The 15,425-nt window shown below is 42.3% G+C and overlaps 1 long non-coding RNA gene across 1 annotated transcript; it reads right to left on the reverse strand.

The window, feature by feature from the left end:
- Positions 1-12,547: 12,547 nt before the first annotated feature.
- On the reverse strand, positions 12,548-15,131 carry Gm31895. The gene is made up of 3 exons (XR_874533.1): positions 15,018-15,131; positions 13,871-14,033; positions 12,548-12,584 (listed from the first exon to the last, which is right to left on the reverse strand). It is a non-coding gene; the product is annotated as a predicted gene, 31895 (long non-coding RNA).
- Positions 15,132-15,425: the final 294 nt, after the last annotated feature.

The following is a 15,425-nucleotide window of genomic DNA, read 5'->3' on the forward strand; positions in this document are numbered from 1 at the left end:
GACAACTGTCCAGATTGGCCACGGAGCATCACATCGAGAGAGGCCAAATCCAGAGGACAGCCATATTTCGGAAGCCGAGGTACATCTGTAAACCCTGACACTAACAGGGACTTACTTATCTCCCAGAAGAGGATCTGGAACACATATGTGCTTATATGTCCATGTTATTTAAAAATCACCTGTAGGTAGAAGGCAGACCTTCTCTAGGAGAAGAGAAGAGACCCAACCAACACACAGTCTTTCTAGGTGTCCCATGGAAACCTTATCTATATATCTACATTCAAATATACTTTTTGGAAAGGACAATGATTTGAGTTGCTCACAGACTCTTCACACTTGACCAAAATGACTTTAAGAGGTAAAAATCCTAGAGCCTTGCTTTGAAGGAGCCAGGCTTCTGGTTTAGAGACAAACAGTATATAAACTGAGCCCCTACTTTGGTTCAAAGACAAGGATGGGCAGACATATCCTGTGTCTAGTGCTTGGATCACGACCCTGTTAGTCACTCACCAGTAGAATTGATTTTCTTTAGTCAACTCCTTGCACTTGTACAAGGCCTCACTGATGTCCTGAGGCATTCTCTTTAGGTCATTCGTCACCTGGTCATATTGCATCTTGAGCATGAATGTCTTAATTTTGATTCTGTGGGAGGGCATGGCCCAAGGAGCAAATAATCCCATGAACTAAGGATACAAGGATCATGTTAATTCAAGCTGAATCCTGGACTACCCCAACACATATATGCCACGACATTGCTCCATGTTACCAGCACCACTTGGAGCTTATCAAACTTATTACTCTTTGCCTGGGGTCAGTAGAGGCAGGGAAGTAAAGGCAGGGATTTGACCTACTTTATCTCCCTGAAGGGGCATGAAAAATAGACTAGCTCTCCAAGAACTTTCCAGGAACCTGTGCCGTAGTCCTGGATCCACCTTAAACCAGTGATGACACATCTGTTTGTAGACAAGGAATTGTCAATCCTTGCTTCTGTTGCTACATAAACTCCCAAAGGACATAATCAGTATCTACAGGATACTACATTTCCAGTGTGCACCTAAGGTGAGCTCAGAGGTCTTGTGCTGTGCTCCTCAAAGTGAGGCTCCCTATGTCTTCACTATTTTTGGCTGGAAACTGTGTCAGGCAAAATCTCAGGCCCCAGCATACTATACAGACACTCTAGCTCTTAAGTGGAACACACACACACACACACACACACCCACACACCCACGCACACACACTGATTTCCCACCCATAATCAAACACAGTCAGAATGCCAAATGAACACACATTATCTGATAGTATAGTGAATAAAATTTGATAAAAGCAGTGATGAACTATGGCCAATCCAGTTATACTGAGAGACAGTATGTGTGACCAGGCCCCTCCAGCTGTTGACAGGACCAGTTGAACCCAAATTACTTCCAGGTCAACTGCAAAGATGATTGGCAATAAACACAGTGTACTTTGCATCTCCCCCAAACTTATACCTGTATAGGATTCTTACAATGCAGGTTTAGGGCTCACACACTACAACCCTTATGCCCAGACAGTAATTCATACCTCAGGCTCTGATTTACCTTTGGAGAAATCAAATTGCCTGAGTCCCATTTCACGACTATCTGAACTTGAAGTTCTGTGTCAAAAACCCATTCAGCAAAATGAATTTGGATGTGTGGACAGGCTGGTGTTGTAGCCTCCTGTGATATGAGGGAATCTGAGGTTAACAGAGAGGGCCCAAGACAGTCAGCAAAGAACTGGGCATAATGACTCCCAGTTGTTCAAATCCTTGTTAGTGTAATTGGCTAGGATTCCCTGGAGTCCGTCTCTCTCATTTTTGATCTTCTGGAGAAACTTTTTGAGCTTCTACATCCTCTTCATTCTCTGATCCTGCTTATTGGTGGTGGTGGGTTGGAGTGATGTCTTACCAACAGACCATGTAGGTTGACAAACACTAGTAAACTCGTAGAGATAATAGGGCAGGGAATGGTGACAACATGCTTTTCCCTTTCTTTGGGGCTCTTGTGAGATTATTCATTTCTTGTGTTTTCTTGGGTATAATTACACTCATTCTGTTGGAATTTTGCTTCTAGTATCCTCCGTAGTCCTGGATTAGTGGAAAGATATTGTTTGAATTTGTTTTTGTCACAGAATATCTTAGTTTATCCAACTATGGTCATAAAGAGTTTTCTGGGTACAGTAGCCAGGGCTGGCATTTGTGTTCTCTTAGAGTCTGGAAGACGTTTGTCCAAGATCTTCTAGATATTATCATTTCTGGTGAAAAGTCTGATGTAATTCTCATAGGTCTTCCTTTGTATGTTACTTGACTTTTTTCCCTTAGAGTTTGTAATATTTTCTTTCTTTATTCTGTACATTTATACTTTTGTTTAATATGTGACACGATGATTTTCTGTATTGGTCCAATGGATTTGGTGTGTTGTAGGTTTCTTGTAAATTTAAGGCTATCTCTGTCTTTAGATTAAGGACTTTTAAAAACGAAGATGTTTTCTGGGTCTTTGAACTGTTAACCCTCACCCACTTCTTTTTCTATTATTCTTAGTTTTGTTCTTTTTATTTTGTCCTGCATTTGCTAGATGTTTTGAGTTAGGAGTTTTTTACTCTTTGTAATTTCTTTGAGTGACTTTTTAATATCATCTATGGTATTTCCTTTGCCTGTGTCTCTCTTTTCTGTGTTCTGTTGGTGAGGCTTGCATCGGTAGATCCTGATCTCTTTTGTAGGTTGTCCTTCTCCAGGGTTGCCCCATTTGTGATTTTTATACCTTTATGTTTACTTTTTCTTTATTGATTTTCTTATGTATTTCCATCCCAAATGTTATCCTCCTTCTCAATTCCCACTCCAAACACCCCATCCCCTCCACTTCTAGTGTTGCCTCTATGTATGAGGTTGCTCCTATAACCCCTCCTCCCCACACTCCTGCCTCAGTGCCCTAGCATTGCCCAACCCTGGATCATCATGCCTGTACAGGAACGAGGGCATTCCCTCCCATTGATGTCAGATAAGGCAGTCCTCTCCTACGTATCCAGCTGGAACTATGGATACCTCGACATGTACTATGTGCTTGGTGGTTTAGTCCATGTGAGTTTTGTGAGGCTCTGTTTGGTTGATTTTGTTGTTCTCCTTATGGGTTTTCAATCCCCTTCTGTTTCTTCAGTCCTTGTCCTAACTTTACAATGTGGGTCCCCTCGCTCGTTCTCATGTTTTGCTGCATGCATAGCACTTCAAGAGACACCAAATACCAAAAGTTACAGTTATGAAGTAGCATTGCAATAACTACATGGTCTGGGGGCAGGAGTATCATCAAAACATGAAGAAGTTCATAAAAGATTTGCTGCAGCATTAGGAAGGTTGACAACCACTGCTATTTACTGATATACTGAATCATCTCCTGATTACCCATAATCCTAACCTGATATAAATGTTATCTATCATTGTTACAATGTGTTTAGGGAAAAGCAACAAAAATGTTCCTCCACCTGTGGGAAAGAAGGAGAGAGAGAGAGAGAGAGAGAGAGAGAGAGAGAGAGAGAGAGAGAGAGAGAGAGAGAGAGAGAGAGAGAGAAATATACCAGGCTCCTGACAGCATCAGATTTCTTGACATCAGCAATAGTGACTGGGTTTGGTGTCTCCAGATGGAATGGATCCCAATTTGGGCAGTCTCTGGATCGCCTTTCCTTCAAGCTCTGCTCCTCTCTTTATCCCTGCATTTCCTTTTGAGAGAAGGAATTCTGGATTAATACTTTTGAGGTGGTTGGTGGCCCCAACCTTAAAAGGTTGCCATGCTTATCCAATAAATATGGTCTGTATAGTTGCTACTTCCCCTTTGTTTGGTATTTAGGCTAATGTCCTCCTTGTTGGGTTCTGGGAATCTCTTGGGTCCCTGGCATCTGAGACTTTATAGTGGCTACACACAGTTCCCCCTCCCCAATGGGTACAGACCTCCTTTCAAATGACTTTCCCTCTGTAGTTCTTCCCCATCTCCTCTCATATCTGAACCAGAACCCCCTTTACCTCCTACTGTTCTCTCCCTCCCAGATCCTTCTCTCCTCCTACTTCCAAACATTCTTTGCTTCCCCCTTCTGAGTAGAACTGTAGCATTCACACTTTGGTGTGATCTTCCTTCTTCTTCGGTTTCCCATGGTCTGATAGTTGTATTGTGGGCATTCCATGCATTTTTTGACAAATTTCCACTTATCAATAACTACATACCATGTGTATCCTTTTGTGACTAGGATACCACACTCAGGATGATATTTCAACTTCCAAACATTGGCCTTTGATTTTCATGAAGTAATGTTTTTAAAAGCTGAGTACAATGTACTATATTTTCTGTATCCATTCTTCTGTTGAAGGACATCTGGGTTGTTTTCAGTGTCTAGTCATTATAAATAAGGCTGCTATGAACATAGTGGTGCATGTGTACTTTTAATATATTGGAGAATCTTTTGGGTATATGTACCATGGTGGTATACCTGCATTTGAGGTAGAACCATTTCCAACTTACTCAGGAATTGACAGATTGATCTCCAAAGTGGTTTTTCCAACTTGCAGTCCCTGCAGGAATGGAGGAATGTTCTTCTTTCTTCACATTCTTGCCAGAATCACCTGTCAGATGAGTTTTGTTCTTGGCCTGAGTGCTGTGAAGTGGAATCTTAGGGTCATTTTGATTTACATTTCCCTGATGACTATAGATGTTGAACATTTCTTTAAGTACATCTCAGCCATTCAAGATTCGTCAGTTGAGAATTTTCTGTTTAGCTCTGTACCTCATTCTTTAATTGGGTCATTAGTATCTCTGGAGTGTAACTTCTTGAGTTCTTTGTATATTTTGGATATTAACCCTCTATCAGACGTAGGGTTGGTACAGATGTTTTCCCAATATGTGTGTGCAATTTTGTCCTTTTCACAGCATCCTTTGACTTACAAAGCTTTTCAATTTTATGGGGTCCCACTTGACAATGTTTTTGGTCCTACAGCATGAGTTATTGGTGTCCTGTACACGAACAATTCCCCTGTGACAATGTGTTTGAGGTTCTTTACTGCTCTCTCTTGTATTAGATTCAGTGTATCTTGTTTTATGTGGAGGTCCTTGAGTGACTTGGACTAGAGCTTTGTACAAGGAGATAAGAATACATCAATTTGTATTCTCTTATATGCAGACTGCCAGTTGAACAAGCACCAATTGTTGAAAATGCTGTCTTTTATCCACTGGATGGTTTTGGCTCCTTTGACAAAGATCAAGTGACCATATGAGTGTAGGTTCATTTCTAGGTCTTCAATTCTCTTCCATAGGTCTACTTGTCTCTCTATACCAGTACCATGACATTTTTATCACTGTTGCCCTGTGGTATATTTTGAGATCAGGGATGGTGATTTCCCCAGCCATTGTTTTATTGTTAAGAATAGTTTTTGCTATACTGGGGTTTATGTTATTTCAGATAAATCTGAGAATTGCTTGTTCTATCTCTGAAGAAATGAGTTGGAATTGTGATAGGGATTGCATTGAACCCGTAGATTCCTTTTGGCGGGATGAAAATTTTTTACTATATTAATCCTGCTAATCAATGACCATGGGAGATCTTTCCATCTTCTATGGTCTTCTTTGATTTCTTTGTTCAGAGACTTAATGTTCTTGTCATTCAGATCTTTCCTTTGCTTTGTTAGAGTCACACCAAGGTATTGTTTGAGACTATTATGAAGTATGTCGTTTTTAAAAATTTCTTCCTCAGCCTAATTATCCTTCGAGTAGATGAAAGTTCCTGGATTGTTTGAGTTAATTTTATATCCATTGACTTTGCTGAAGTGGTTTATCAGTTGTAGGAGTTCTCTCCTGGATTTTTTTGGGGCTCAGTTGTGTGAAATATCCCATACTCCTCAAATTGTAGTGTCTTGAATTCCTCCCTTCCAATTTGTATCACTGATCTGCTTTTTTGCCTGACTGCTCTGGCTAAAATGTCAAGGACTATGTTGAATACATAGGGGAAGAGGGCAAAGTCTTTCCTTGTCTCTGATTTTAATGGGATGGCTTCAAATTTTTCTCCATATATTTTGATGTTGGCAACTGGATTGCTCTATGTTGCTCTTATTATATTCAGACATAGACTGTGACTTTCTGAATCCTCCAATGCATTTTCTAAGTTGTATAGTAGGTTGTCAAACACTTTTTCAGCATCTGATGAGATAATCCAGTATACTTTAAGTTATTTTATGTAGTGGATTACATTGATGGATGTCCATATATTGAATCATTCCTGCATCCGTGGGATGATACAGCATCTAATGAGATGATCAAGTAATAATTTCTTAAATTTATTACATAGTATATTACTTTGATGAATTCCAAAATATTGGATCATTCTTACATCCTATACATCATGCCTATTGGATCATGGTGAATGATCATTTGCATGTGTTATTAGATTCAGTTTCAAAGAAGTTATTGAGTATTTTTGCATCAATATTTGTTATGGTTTTTATATGCTCAGCCCACTGAGTGGCAATATAAGAAGGTGTGGCCAAGTTAGAGTATATGGGACACTGTGTGTGTGGTCAAGACCCTCACCCTAGCTGAATGGACATTAATGTTCTATTAGCAGCCTTCACATGACCATGTAGGACTTTCAGCTTCACCTGTACCATGCCTTTCTGGATGCATCCATGTGGCCACCTTGTTGGTACTTGACTGATCCTCTTAACCTGTAAGGCATCCACATTGAATTCTAGGAGAAGCTGCAGTGCAGCCAGATTTGGAGGAGTCCCAAAATTCTCCTGGGACAACTAGTCATGGAGTTTGTTCAGCAGCCATCCATCTGCAGCAGTTAGGGTGTTCTTCAGAGTCACATCTCTTCTCTAAAGCTTTGAAAAACCACCTGTCTGAGGGCCAGAAGCTCTTGTGGGTATCTGCTGATGCAAAGTTAGAAACAGCTCTACTAAGTACTCAGCCTGATGCACAGAGTCCTAAGGAGAAACACAGCAAATACAGCGGTCTGAAGGAAATGATAAAGTAACCAAAATCTGAGTATCCAAGGCTGTATCCTCAGATTAGAAAAGTTAAAAGAAAAAATGGAGAGGGAACCCAGTAAGTAGCAATGGGGAGAAGGGAGGCCAGGTGTCCCTGGTGCTCATGAACTCTGCACAGAGTTCACAGCAAATTTCAATGTGGATTATGAAAGTAGAAAATGTTCACTGTGTTTTATGAAATTCACCTTGTTTGGGCAGATAATCCATGCAGGAAGTCTGAGAAAGGGCTAAGAAACAAATTTGATCTCAGAGAAACAGGAGGACTGGGGTTCTCTAGTGTAGTATACTGTAGTTTGGTGTGGTGCGGTGTGTTTTTGGTGAAGTGTAGTGTATTCTCGTGTAGTGTTTGCTGCTTGGTATGCATGAGGCCCTGGGCTCCCTCTCCAGTTTAGACCAGTTAGAGAAGCTGAAATTAGAATATCAGTTGCCCAATCTTAAGACAGATTTTAGGAGGGTGATGGCAGACTGGGAATTGCAATCTCAGCTACCAAGGGATTACCTCTTCTATAGAAATTTAGTGGGTTGCAATGAGCCAAATATCTCCAAGTAACTGCTAAAGAGTAATAGATATGTTCTCAACACACAAAAATAATGAGATAGATGTCTGAATTGTTGGCTCTGCCAGATACCATCTTTTCAGCAATGTGGTCTTACCATTGACTTCCTTAAAGGAAGGAAGAGCAATGGCAGCAGTCTTTAATGATTGGGGAGTGTGTATGAGACTCAATGATGAGCAACCCCAAACAAGGTAACCCAAACTTGGTCCTGGGCTTTTCATTGGGTAGTATATTGTGTTCAGGGGTGGAATAGTCAGAGAATAATAGGGTATTTTATTTTAAACCTCCTTTATATGGGTTTGTGTATTATAAAGCTTCTTCAATTGTAAGTTTCCACATGGCCTTTCAAAAGTCTTCAGTCAGTTATCCCACCTTTTTACTACTTCCTTGTCTTAGTGTGGCTTTGCTTTCAGCCCTGAAGCACAGGTGTGGAAAACCCACTAGGCAGATCAAATGCAGACATGGTAGATTGTATTTATCCTAAGCCCACTTTCTGATATTGACCTGGATGGAAATGAAATTACACTACTTAGGGGGTAGAAGAATGTAGACTTGGGCATGGGAGGTGGAAGCTGGGGTTCCCTGACTCCTTGGAGTCCATTTGACAGTGAAATCCACAGGCAAGAGTGGAGAATGGAGGTTCTGAATTCCATGGGCCTATGTTAAGGAGTCTGGGGACAGGGACCCATGAAATTCTGGATATCCAGACAGTGCTGGGTTGCAGGGAGTTCACAGCAGGTTTGAGCCTGCTGGCCTGCAAGGAGACCAGGACAAGGGGTTCTCAGAATCTTGGACATGCAGGCACTTACAGAAGTCTCAGAGGGAGCTGAGCATGGAGGAGGCCAGCAGGCTGAGAACTAGCCCTGAAATCAGGGAATGGGGAATTCTGGATTAGCTCAGAGGTGACTAGCCCAGGAGTATTGAGGGGCCTTCTCTTGGAGACTTAGATGGCAAGGCTCTGTAGGCAAAGGCTTTTTCTCCATGTAACCCACAGTTGGTTTGATGAGAGAGACAGTCCTTGGTTCTAAACTGTTTATTGATTGTTTTTCATGGAAATGAAAGCATAACATGTCTTGAGGTTAGACTAGAAGTTAAGTACCTTCTGAGGAAGGAATGTCCAGGAAGAGAAGCTTATTGACTGAACCCTAACATCTTCTAGGTACCTCATTAGCAGCGAGAACCCAATTCTGTTCTAAATGACCACAGGCCATGTTCCTATGTAGAGATTTTGGTCCCATGAAAGAGGCCTGGTAGGAAGCAGGTTAGACTTTTGCCATCTACTGTGGGTCTGGGACTTCCAACCCACTCAACTTTACCAAATTCTGGACATGGTAGTCTACTGTCCCAGGTCTTAGTCTGAGTTTTATTGATGTGAGGAGACTCCAGGACATATGTTTAGTATGCGGGTCTCAATGCCTACCCTCCACACTGACACACTGTTTCTAACAAGGCCACAACTCCTAAAAGTACCACCCTTATATTCAAGCCACCACACTCCTATGCAATCTCCCAAGACATCTACCTCACTCTGTCCTACTGTTTTCCTTTTTCTCCTTCACAAATTATGTGTTCTATTATTTTCTTGAAATATCCTCCTATAACCCAACACTAGTGCATTAACTTCTATGGATACTGCAGTTTAAATGCACATCTCTAGACATTCAATGTTACCATCCACATAAGACACATCATGTGGTATTTGTCTTTTTGGGTCTGGGTTATATCACTCAGAAAGATTATTCATGTCTCCATCCATTAACCTGTAAATTTCATTTATATTGTCACAGTTCATTACCATTGTGTATATGAACCATATATTCATTACCCTTTCATCAGTTATATTACATCTCGGTTGTTTTGATTTCCTGACTATTGTGAATAAAGCAGCAAGAAACATGAGCACACCCGGGTCATTGTCTTAGGATAATGCCTTTGGCTATATGCTCTGAAATAGTGTCTGAGTCTGTGTTCTCTTGCTAGAAAGAGACATCAGGACCATGATAGGTCCTTTTAATGAGAGTATTTAAATGGGGGCCTGCTTACCATTTCAGAACTTTAGTACATTTTTGTCTTGACAGAATCATACAGGACTATCTATGAACCACACATAAATGCAAAATGTTCTTATGATAGAAATAATTAGAGATGTTTTATCCATAAAAATACACTAATTTTATTCAATAACATCTTAAAGTGGGGAGTCAGTTTATACAGTATATAGACTTAGCAAAAAAAGCAAATTAATTACAGTAACAAAAAGATAATGAATATATAATGAAACTTCAAATGAAAACACAGGAAAACCAAGGACACAAAGAAATCAAAACTCTAACCAAAACCAAACAAAATAATTAAGCTAAGCATCATTCTCTTGCTGCAGATGTTCAGCACAGACCTACAGCCTGTTGCTGGCCTTGGTGAAATAGTGCAAAGGCAGTCACTGATGGTAATAATCTGTTCAGGATGAATATAGGCATGCCTCATTGGGGTGGGTGTTCTGCTGATGGACTAGTCCTTCCAAGTCTGAGCATGAGAGATGTTACAGATGATACCTCAAAGTTTTTCAAATTCACTTGACTGATCACCATGAAATAATTCTAGATGACCCAACAGGACCAGCCAAAATTGGCATTCTCAGAGCCCTCCTGGATGCTGAGCAGATCTTGATGTATCTCAGCACTTCTCTGAAGCCTTCCAAACAGGCAGTCTTGCTGGACCAGAGGCTAGACAAAATAAAGGCCTCATTACCCATAGCAAACCAAAAAAGAAGAAAATGCAGCCCAAGATTGCCATGGTTACAAGGATTAGATGCAATGGTGGTTAATTTGCTTTGCACACCCAGTGCTCCTGGTGAACAGTTGTATCTGAGCAAGATCTTGACCTGGTCTCTGATCTGTTTGAGCTTCTGCAGAATATTTCAGATCTACGGGAGGAAGAGTAAAAAAGCCTGGTGAGATCTTGCCATGTCAGCGATCCAGCAAATACCAGCTTTACTCAGCAGGACAATCCAGTATGACCTTTCATCTGAGAACTTTCCTGTATCCCCATAGGAGAAAGGGCAGAGAGCACCTGGGTCTGGATGTTTTTCTGAAATGTAAAAAATTGCTTGGCACTGAATTGTGAACTACACACTGTGCTGGAGTTAAAGGAAAACACCACATTTCTCCAATAGTCTAAATACTTGATATTGAAAATAAGTGTGTATCAGTGTCTGAATCTAACATTAAACAGAGGGCTTTTAGGGAGCCTACCAAACTTTGAAGTGAAGGCTCTTATTATTTCTGGAGTGCTGAATCCTTCCTTGGCTCTCCTTGTGAACCCCTATATCTGGGAATCCCCAGAGAAACCATCTCACAGGAAATTCATGCACACTGAAAGGATACTGTAATCTGCAAGAGTGTGCTTCATGCAAATCTTCCCAAGGGCTTATAAGCATTGAACTCTAAAGGGGATACTCATGAAGGAAAAAAAAAAAAACCAATAGCACTGCTATGCTTATGGCTCCTTAGGTACTTCCATCCTGTGCTAGTACCTCATCTCAGAGACAGCGAAAGGACGCTGCATCTTTTCAACCAAGCCATGACACATACACACACACATACATAATAAAATTGGAGTATGCCCTTCTGTCCAAGGAGAGGACAGGCCCAAGCCCCTCAGAATGAGTTGCCATAGAGCAGAACAGAGGACCTGGTTACTAGATAATTCAGGAAGTGGCATCCTGAGGCAACTCTCCATACCATAGAGCCTCAAGGGGTTGCCTTCAGGGGTCCAGGATCTCCTCTGCCTAGAGTGGCAAGCTAGAGGTGGCCGACTAGGATGGGGAGGAAAGGGCATGGCAGAAATCCAATTTCTTCAAAAGAGGGTAAGTCCACAGAAAGTCTTGGAAATTATCACAGAAGTGTAAAACTGGATGAGACATAGGAAAGAGCCTGGATAAGGTGCAGGATGGTTACATAGGCTTAACTGTGTTTATGATCACACATTAGGGCATTCTGCCCCTGATGCTTCATTCATCCTACCTGCTGCTGCTTAGTACAGTGGTCTTTGATCTTCTGGCTGCATTCCTTACATAGTATTTTTGTTTCTATGTTGCATTCTTCCAATGCAATCTGCTCCCTTAGCAGCTGTCTGTTCTCCTTCCTCAACATCCTGACTTTGTGCTGGATGAGGTTAGATTCAATCAGGAGTTGGCAGTTCCTGAAGCTGAGCCAAAAACAAAACATGGTGAATCCAGGAAGCATCCATCTTCCTCCCATTCCTCCAAGGACCATTCCTTCATCATTGGCCCTGATCCCCAGGCAGCCCCAAACAAGTATCCAGATTGGCCATAGAGGGAGATCAAATCCAGAGGACTGCCACTTTCCAGAAGACCCAAGGTACTTTTGAAAACCCTGACACCAACAGGGACTCATGTATTTCTCAGAAAAGAAAATGGGGTCTATATGTGCTTATAAGTCTGTGGTATAAAAAAACCCACCTGGGGCAAAATTCTCTAGGAGTGAAGAGACCCAAGCATCACAGAATCTTTCTATGTTTCTCCTGGAAACCCCATCTATAAATCTACTTTCAGAACCCAAGAGGCCCAAGGCTGATTGATATCTTCATCATGGTGGAAACCTTTTCGATCTTGAGGATACTTAGTTGGAATGGACAGTGGCTTGAGGAGCTCCCAGTCTCTTCACACTTGGTCAAAATGATCCAAGATGTTAAAATCTTAGTGCCTTGTTTGAAGGAGGCATGCTTCCTGTTTAGAGACTAACAGTATAGAACCTGAGTCCCCACTTTAGTTCAAAGACAAAGATTGGCAGACCTATCCTGTGCCCAGGTCTTGGGTCATGACCCTGTTAGTCACTCACCAGTAGAACTGATTTTCTTTAGTCAACTGCTTGCACTTGGACAAGGCCTCACTGATGTCCTGGGGCATTCTCTTCAGGTCAGTCATCACCTGGTCATGTTGCATCTCAAGCATGAATGTCTCAAAGTTGATCCTGTGGGAGGGCATGGACAAGGAACAAATTGTCCCGTGAACTAAGGATACAAGGATCATTTCAATTCAAGCTGAATCATGCACTACCCCACCCCATATATGCCACTTGACCTAGCTCCTTGTTACCGGTTCCACTTGGTGCTTATTAAACTTATTACTCTTCAGCTTGGGCCAGTAAGCCCAGGGAAGTAAAGGCAGGGTGCTGATCTGCCTCAGCTCCCTGTAGGGGTTTTAAAGAATAGACTAGTTCTCCCAGAACTTTCCAGGAATCTGTGTCACAGGCCTGGGTCCACGTTAAATCTGTATGATTCTCCTCCTGGTTTTAGACACGGAATTGACAATCCTTGGCTCTATTGCTACATCAATTCCCAAAGGACATAATCATATCTACAGGGAAAAGCCTCTATAACCTACCAGGAGATTCCAATGTGCATCCACATTGAGCACAGATGTTAAGTGCTGTGGTACTAAAAATGAACCTCCCTGGCTTCTTCACTATTATTGCCTGGAAATGGAGTCAGGCACAACCTCAGGATATATCACATGATACAGACTCTCTAGATCTTAAGCTGCACACACAGGAACACACACACACAGGAACACACACATCCACAAATGCACACACAAGCTCACATGCACCCAGTATCTCTCTCATTCTGTCTCTGTCTAGCTCTCTCTTTTACACACACACACAAACACACACAGAGACACAGATACACACACACACACACACACACACACACACACACACACACACACACACACAGTCAATCAGAATGCCAAATAAATAAATTGATTTCGGTTTATCTGAGAGTATAATGAACAAAACTTGAGAAAAGCAATTATGAACTGCAGCCAATCCAGTCATACTGAAAGGCAGTATGTGTGACAGGCCCAACCAGCTGTTGACAGGACCAATTGGACCCAAATTACCACCTGGTCAATTATGGAAAGGATTGGCTATAAACAAACATTACCTAGCAACTCCCACCAACCAACACCTGTGTAAGCTTCTTAAATGGCAGGAGGGGAGCTCACACATTACTACCTTCATCCCCAGACTGTGATTCATGCCACAAGCTCTGAATTACTTTTGGAGGAATCAAAAGTGCCTGTGACCCCCTCTCACTCCTATCTGAACTTGAAGTTCTGCATCGAAATTCCAATCAGCAAAACTGATTTGGGTATGTAAACAGCCTGGAGTTGTAGTCACCTGTGGTATGAGGGAATCTGGGCTTAACAGGGATGGCCCAAGATAGTCAGCAAAGAACTGGGCATAATGACTACCTGTCATTTAAATCCTTGTTAGTGTAGTTGGCCAGGATTCCCTGAAGTTCGTCTCTGGCATTTTTTATGTTCTGGAGCTCTCTTTTGAGCTTCTCCAACCTCTCGTGTCTCTTCTCCTGCTCATTGATGGTGGGGGCTTGGGGTGATGCCTCCCCAGCAGACCCTGTAGGTAGAAAAACACTAGTAACCTTGTAGAGATAATAGGGCAGGGAAAGGGGAACCATGCTTTGTCCCACACAGAAGCCTGAGGAGGAGGAAAATCTAGAGACACTGAGAATCCCTGATAGTGCATCATAGCTGTCTTCAAGCTGGGCTCCTCAGCTAGGTCCCTGTACACAACCACCATCACTAAACATATGCCCGACTTCCTATTGTAATCGCCCTAGCCCTGAAAAGCATAAGCTGGGCCAGGCAAGAATAAATGGAGGGCATTGTCGGCTCATATCTGACAACCAAAGCCGTACCTCTCAGCATACTAGCCAACACTTTTCTAGTCTTCTAATGCATGATGAGAGCTCGTACACTGCTACAGGAACCCAGACTGTGAATCAGTCCACATCATGTGGGTTCAATACCAAACAGTCTGAGACCTTGATTCATAGGCAGGGGAATAGCCATCTCTGTTCTTGGCATCACATGCTCATGTAACCTAGAGGAAACTATATTAAGATGAAGTACATGGGGCTGGTGAGATGGCTCAGTGGGTAAGAGCACCCGACTGCTTTCCGAAGGTCCGGAGTTCAAATCCCAGCAACTACATGGTTGCTCACAACCATCTGTAACAAGATCTGACTCCCTCTTCTGGAGTGTCTGAAGACAGCTACAGTGTACTTACATATAATAAATAAATAGATCTTAAAAAAAAAAGATGAAGTACATGAACACTGTATCCTGAGAACAACACTTCTATTCTCACAGAGCTTGGTCTTTGCATAATTTGCCATTCAGGGGGAAATTAAGATCTCTCAGCAAAGCCCCTGCAGGCTTGTCAATACCAGGCTGTCTGTAAAACTAATCATCAGACACTCTTGACTCTGGTTCTACCATTGAGGAATCTGAAGGATCCAGATCACAATCCCTATTCCTAGAAGGACCAGCTGAAGCCCACATCCTCCAGGGAGCTCCCCAAACCTTGCCCAGGACTCACTGTGCCTTCTCCATGACCAGTTGTTTCTTGCCCTTTCCCACAATGACGGGCGGCCGGCCTCCTTTTGCCTTGGTCTGGTGTCTGTGTGTATTCTATTCTCTCTCTGAAATACCCTGAGGAGCATGGACAACATGCCTGCTTGGGAACCCATGAGGATCTGAAGGAATACCCCACAAGCCGCTCTGGTTACCACAACACTGGCGACATCACAGAAGATTCTAGGGTTCTCTTGGATACAAGAGATTGTCCAGGGAAGTGGCTACTGATGATGTCACCTGGAACTTCCATGGCCTACCGGCTTACCAGCTTGCCCCATCTGACCAGTTTCTGAGGTGCCCTTTCCTGGAGTCTCTCTTTTGCCCCTGGGGATACCTCTTGGCAACTTCTCCTTCCAAAGCTAGAGATTTC

This window comes from Mus musculus, chromosome 14, assembly GCF_000001635.26.
Source record: "Mus musculus strain C57BL/6J chromosome 14, GRCm38.p6 C57BL/6J".
Taxonomy (NCBI): domain Eukaryota; kingdom Metazoa; phylum Chordata; class Mammalia; order Rodentia; family Muridae; genus Mus; species Mus musculus.